This window comes from Eleutherodactylus coqui, chromosome 2, assembly GCF_035609145.1.
Source record: "Eleutherodactylus coqui strain aEleCoq1 chromosome 2, aEleCoq1.hap1, whole genome shotgun sequence".
Lineage (NCBI taxonomy): Eukaryota > Metazoa > Chordata > Amphibia > Anura > Eleutherodactylidae > Eleutherodactylus > Eleutherodactylus coqui.
The window spans coordinates 260,439,963-260,447,643 of NC_089838.1; positions in this window are offsets into that span (position 1 = coordinate 260,439,963).

Here is a 7,681-nt window from a genome sequence, read left to right on the forward strand (position 1 = left end):
AGTTGCATAATTGGTGCAATTAGTACCCAGTAGTTTAACCCTTTTTGGACTTTCAGATAACCGAATATGTCCGACAACTTCATGATTTTTTACGAAACGTTATTTTAACACCAAAAAATGATAAACCTTCAAACCCAGGTTAATGAAAATTCTTCTTAGTAACATTTTTTTCAAGAGAATTGCTCAGTTGTTAATAAAGCAGTGACTAATATAGTGGGCTTTGTACACATCCAGTGTGCGATTTCCCATTAGGTGTGAAAGTCTAGCACATATGGGTAGCTTTGCCTCAAGCACACTGAGTGGCAGCAACCCTTCATCCCATCAAAGCCCATCACAGACTACTCCGACCCAGCAGAGATCTCACAGCATCTGTCAGAAAGCAGCAGCACTTGTAGCAGCCAAGAATAAGCTGCTTAGTAGTTTGCTGCCAACAGAGGGCATATTGGCACTGCTGTGAGTACTGCGAAAAAAGGGGGAAGACACTGCTTTACTATTGGGAGAAGGGGGCATATTGCTGTCACTGGGAAAGTGGGAACTGATGTGACTACTAGGGGAAGGGGTAAAGGGAGTGCTGTGACCCTATATGTATACCAGGGGAGGAAAGGCTATTGCTATTAACACAGGTGGAGAGAAAAAGCCACTCCTGTAATCAAGACCAAGGGGCACTACATTGATCACTTGCGGGGCACTGCTGTAACTAATGGAAGTGAAAGGGAAAAACACATCTATAGCTACTTAAAAACAAGGCTAATGTACAACTTGGCGAAAGAGGGAGGACACTGCTGTGACTACTTTGGAGGAAAATACAGCTTCATTGTCTATTAACAGGTCTACAAATGTATATTGGCTACTGTACAAATCTAGATGCCTAAATCCACAAGACGGATATGATGTAAAGTTTACCCTCACCCCTTCCCTTTATTCTATCCATTGTCAACCCTCGAATATGTTTTCTTCAATTGTACTAGAATTCTCTACAAATATATATTAGCCTGTCTTTAGCGGTTAGTCTGTCTCAAATCACTCAACTCAAAAGTGAATTTGCACTGTGCTGGCATCAGCTGAGCCATTTTATTCTTCATCTCAACCTGCACAGACCGAGTCCGGCTCACGTCTCATGGGTGGATGCAATTGTATCCAGTCTTGGAAATCCTCTGTGAGCAAAATAGATCTGCACAAATCCCTTTTCTGTCCTGATAGTTTGTTACAATTAATACACATAGGTAAAATGTATCAGAATTGTGTCCAGGCCGTTTAGTTCACAGATGATCATCTAAACCAGAGGTTTCCAAACTTTTTTGCCCCGTAGACCATTTACCGATTTTTTTTTGCTTTCCGTAGACTCCTGCCTTCCTAAGGCCAGCTGCACAAGACCAGGTCAGATTCCGCATGCAGAAGCCCTCAGCAGCATCCGACCCTGTGCCCAGCCGGCATCCATGCATATCTGTAATTTCTTCTTCTTTTCTGTACTGCGGATGCTCGCCGTCAGACATGCGCAATACCGATTTTTTTTAAACGCCTGCTTTTCCCTCGTCATTGCCAGGCGATGACGTGGAATCCACGACCTTTCTGCAAAGTCATCCATGGTTTGGACGGCTTCCATTGACTTTAATGGAAGCTGTCCACGCGGAATCTGCTTTCAAATGAAACATGCTGCAATTTTTCCTCCGCGAGAGGAAAATCGCAATTGGTTTCCGCTCGTGTGCAGGAAAAAGCATTTTTCAAAAACATGTTATGGGCGGTATGTGCTGTGGAATCCGGAGGCGGATCCACAAATAATGCTGTTAATGGGAGGGGTAAGCCAGATGCTCTGATAGCAAGTGTTCAATATTTGGCTTCACATTAGTGAGGTAGAGTCCCAAATCTCCATGTCTAGTGATTTGCAATCAATTTCTTTTTTTCGTAAGAAGATTGGCGACCGCGCTAAAACCCCTTTCCACGAGGTATGAAGATGGAAAAGCTATTGAAAATGTTCTTGTGATAGTCCCTAATGCAGGATAAGCCACAGGTATGGCGCAATGCGTAGCTGCCGGTATGAAAACTTGTAAATACTTGCACATGAACATAGCAGACCGCAAAGCAGATGGGTATAGTTCACGCAAAACTTCTTGGACTCTGGCGGATTACGTGAAAACGATCCGCAGTAGAAACTTCATAGGTAGAAGTTTTGCGCAATAGACAAAATAGACAATTTATGAAATATCAAAGAGGTAAGTAGTTTCTATGTCTATTATTATGTACACAATCTGTGTAAGATGTATTATGTCATTTACAGAATGTCTAAACAGAGTCCACTGTGGCCCCCCATTTACATCTCATGCACCCCCAATTATTTTCTTGCTGACCTGGACCCCCAGCAAGTCAAAATCGACCCCTGGGGGTCCATATAGACCACTTTGGGAACCACTGATCTAGACTGTTTACAATTTTAGTAAACTCTCTGTATTGGGTTTGTAGGGGATTTCAGCCCCTGGATATACATAATAATGTTCTCATTCACAAACGGCAAGCAGAGATATTGTAAATAGTGATGAATTAAAGCATAAGATATATATGAGCAAAACCTCTGAATCTCACTGTTAAATTAGTTGTATAATTTGTGGCAATTTTATTTCATTTTGCCCCTCTTACATTCCGGCAAAGGTTACATTTCAGGTTACACCACAGTAGCTGAATGATACCTTGTTGTTTGTGAGACCAAGTGTATATTTTTAGATATTGTATCGGAATAGAATAAGTTAGCTCTAAGGCCTCTTTCACACAGCCGAGAAAATCGCACGAGAGTTGTGCGTTGCGAGAAAACGCACAAATTTGTCCCAAATATGAACCCCATTCTTTTGAATTGGGGTATATACATGAGTGATTTTTTCCTACATCGCGGTGTGGTAAAAAATCCAAGCATATCCTATCTTTTGGCGTTCCCCCGGAATGCCTCGCCCGTTCTTTTCAACGGGGCCATTATATTCTGAGCAAGGTGCACGCGAGGTTTCCCATTGAAAGCAATGTAAAACTCTGCTGAACAGCCACGCTGGAAGATCGCTACCTCCCTAAAGTGATGGGAGTCTGTTTTAACACAAAAACACCTTGCATTTGCGGGGACATCACACATTTCAGAGCGCGATATAAGGCCGAGTTTTACAGCCAGATATCGCGCTCGCCCATGTGAAATTAGCCTATGGGCTCACTCACATGGGTGTATGTTTGCTGTGTGTTATGCATGTATTTTTTACGTGTATAATATGCAGTGCTAAAAATGCAGTGATTTACATTTGACCATTCAGAGCAGCCCTTCTCTCATGCACGTATTACTCACATGAGAAAACAACCAGCATGACCTTTTTTGGTGTGTATTAAGCAGGTAATATACCCATTATAGGCTATCCAGGGAAACCACAGATGAACAATTAGATGGCACTGTTTAGGGAAGAATGCTGGTACCACATATAAATGAAGCGTGTAATAATAATACACTTTTAAATTCTTAATTTGTATCTGTTTTCTCTCAGATGTAACATCAACTAATATTTCCTGTGCTGGTAGGGAAAAAAGAATGCAGGCTTTCTATAAGCAGAGAGATGGTGAGGGAACACTTGGCGAATTTTAAATTCCTATTTTGTATCTGTTTTCTCTCAGAAAGTAGATGTAACATGAACTCATATTTCCTGCGCTGGTGGGGAAAAAAGAATGCAGGCTTTCTATAAGCGGAGAGATGGTGAGGGAACACTTAGCTAATTTTAATGTTCAAGTCTCCAGATCCAGATGAATTACATCCTATGATACTAAAGGAAGCAGCAGAGGTAATTGCTGAACCCCTCGCCATAATCTTTGAAAATTCCTGGAGAATAGGAGAAGTCTCAGAAGATTGGAAAAGGGCAAATGTTGTCTCTATTTTCAAAAAAGGGAAGAAGGTGGATCCAGGAAACTACAGGCCTGTGAGTCTGACTTTTATACTGGGAAAGATCTTGGAACAAAGTATTAAACAGCATGTAATTAAACAGACTCAGCATGTGTTTGTAACAAAGAAGTCATACTAGGCAAATCTAATTTCCTTCTATGACAGAATCACCGACTGGGTTGATCAGGGAAATGTGGTAGATATAGTATATTTTGACTTTAGTAAAGCATTTAACAAAGTTATACCATACCATACCATACTTATTGAAAAAATAACCAAATATGGGATTGACAAGCCAACTGTTAGGTGGACTCAGAACTGGCTGAGTGATCATACTCAAAGAGTGGTCATAAATGGCTGCACCTCCAAGTGAAAGAATGTATCAAGTGGGGTACCACAAGGCTCTGTCCTAGCCCGGTGTTGTTCAACATTTTTATAAATGATCTAGAAGAGGTAATTGAGGGGAAACAGATCAAATTTGCAAATGACACAAAGCTAGGAGGGGTAGCTAATACTAGAGAAGAGAGAGTATTCAAAAAGATCTAGAAAAGCTTGAAAAGTGGGCAGTTACTAAGAGAATGGTATTTAACTAAGAGAAATGCAAGGTCCTGCATGTGAGCAAGAAAAATGAAAAAAGCACATACAGAATGTGAGGAATTGAGCTAAGCAGCAGCACGGGAAAAAGACTTGGGTATACTAATAGATCACAGACTGAACATGAGTCAACAGTGTGATGCAGCAGCAAAAAGGCAAACACAATTCTGGCATGTATTAAGAGAAGCATAGAGTCTAGATCACATGAGGTCATTATCCCCCTCTACTCTTCCTTAGTCAGACCTTATCTGGAATACTGTGTCCTGTTCTGAGCACCCTGATTTAAAAAAGACATAGACAAACTGGAGCAAGATCAGAGAACAGTTACCAAGACGGTGAGCAGTTGGCAAATCATGTCCTATGAGGAACGGTTAAAGGATCTGGGAATGCTTAGCTTGCAGGAAAGAAGGCTGAGAGGAGACTTAATAGCTGTCTACAAACATCTGAAGGGCTGTCACAGTGCAGAGGGATCAGCCCTATTCTCATTTGTACAAGGAAAGACTAGAAGCAATGGGATGAAACTGAAAGGGAGGAGATACATATTAGGTTACTACGGGAGGTGGTGAGTATTATATAAATATGTAGCAAGCATACGCCCATATGAGTGAACCCCAGTCTCAGGAAAACAAACTATTTTTAAACAAAAGCTGGTCCAGTTATCAGTTAATAGCTATTTCATATTCCTATAACAACCTGCTTGTTATATTTAAAGGGTAGTTAATAGAGATGAGCGAACGTACTCGGTAAGGCCGATTTCGCAATCGAGCACAGCGATTTTCGAGTACTTCACTACTCGGATGAAAAGTACTCGGGGGCGCTGTGGGGCGGGATGTGGTGTGGTGCAGCGGGGGGGTAGCACCGCGGAACAGGGGGGAGCTCTCTCTCCCTTTCCCCCCCACTCCCCTCTGCAACCCCCCGCTCACCCACAGCGCCCCCGAGTACTTTTCACCCGAGTAGTGAAGTACTCGAAAATCGCGGTGCTCGATTGCGAAATCGGCCATACTGAGTACGTTCGCTCATCTCTAGTAGCTAACAATTGAAGATATCTCAGAGATGAAGGCAGAGTATTGTAAGATGATGATGACAGCTATGCAAAACTGATCACAGCTGAAAGGATTAGCAAGCACTGACTGGATTACTTCAGCTCCTTCGTTTTATTGATCAGTGGTGGTCTCAGGGTTCAGATCCCCAATGATCAAAACTTCTGACATATTACTATGACATTTAAGAAGTTTTTGAACACTAGCTACTCTTTGAGGGTGCATTCAGACGACTGAATATCGGCCGGGTTTTCACGCCGGCCGATATACAGCGTCTCTCTCTGCAGGGGGAGGGGGCTGGAAGAGCCAGGAGCAGTGCTCTGAGCTCCCGCCCCCTCTCCACCCCCTCTCTGCCCCCTATCCACCCCATCTGCACTATTTGCAATGAGAGGAGGTGGAACAGGGGTGGGGCTAAGTTCTGGGAATTAGCTCCGTCCCCGTCCCACCTCTCCTCATTGAAAATAGTGCAGGGGGGTGGTATCTCTGTAAAAAAATTTATTTAGAAAGTTTTTTTGCATTTTGTGACTTTTTTATATATAAGTTTTGTTTTTCTACATTTTTTTCTATCATTTTAAAGTTTTTTTTTCCATAGTATTATGATATTTATCCTGCCAGGTCACCTAGTGTCAGATCTGATGTTGCTGATCTATCCTGAGGATTGGCCATCAAAATTATAATACTAGAAACCCCACTTAAAAAAAAACAACTTTTCCATAGATCTTTATTGTATTTGGGACATGACTGCATGTTAGTGTTGTAGTCTATACATTTGCACAGGCAATATTAGGGTATACTTAAGGAGATTTTCCAGGAACATACCCCTAAGGCCTCATTCACATGACCATATAGCTTTTTACATTTACCCGTACACGCCGTATTATTGCATAAATGAAGAATTATCACGATCGACGCGTATTCTCTGCCATTCACATGGGTGGCTGCTGCGTATTGGCAAAAAATACGATGCATGCGCAGAAATCCATCAATCGGCCATTTGACGCAATTCTCCATGGTGAGCCTATCTGTTATCTGTTAGATAGGCTCATCGAAGAGAACTAACAGTTCTCTCCCCTGCTTCCCGGCGGCGGAATATTGCCAGCGATATTCTGCCTCGCCCGTGGACAGAGGGCCTTAGGGTCCCTGACCCTTTTCAGTACAGAACAGAGTCCTGCTTGGCTGGATGAGATGCCTCAGATACAGATCAGAGGGGGACTGGTTCTCATTAATAAGACCCAGAGGGTATATGGAGACTTCAGATGAGCTGATTTCAGATGAGCAAATTTAAATATGTCCATAAGGGCTTATTCACACAAGCACATATACGGCGCGTTTTTACACACAACCATCTGAGGGATTGGTGTCCAATGTATTCATTCACACGGGCGATTACACAGCGCGTAAAAACGGAGACCCGCTGAAAATAGAACATACGCGACCGAAATATGCGCAACGCATATACGGTGGCCAAAAAGATAGTTCTGAAAGTATGAACAGGCGAGATTACGCTAACTAGCTATGGCTGTGATCGCTGGAAAACGACCTTTCCGGCGATCATACGCCGTGGACGTGCGAACGTAAATGCGCCTATGCTCGTGTGAATAAGCCCTAATACAGATCCATATTAGATTACAGAGCTATGTAAGTAGGTGACAGATTCCCCTTAATTTCACACAATGCTCTATGGAAAAAAGTATGCATGTTAGCTGCATGTTAGCTTATGTCAGCTGAACTAGAAACTCCTCCAAAAGGAAGAGCAACTGATCTATGTTCTTGGAAAACTAATTTAGTATTAAGAGATAATACGGTATCTGTAAAAAAAAAACAACTGTTTTCACAGTTGCGATTTTCCTCCTTCAAAGACTCCACAAGAATAGTGTGGAAATGTTGCAATTCCAATACTTAACTGCGAAAATGAATTCTAAAGCTCGAGGCAAATCTGCTCAGTTTTACAGAAGCCCCATGAAGACCTGTATACAGCTCTACATGGGAATAGTGTGAGAAATGCTAGGACTTCTGTGACTGATGGTGCAGACACAAGTGATCTCACCAGATCCCAGCAGCAGCACAGCCCAGAGGCAGTATATACACTCATGTCCCTGGTGTGGGATCTATGATATTAGGAAGTTGTGAGGGGCTGGTGGAGGGTGTGGAG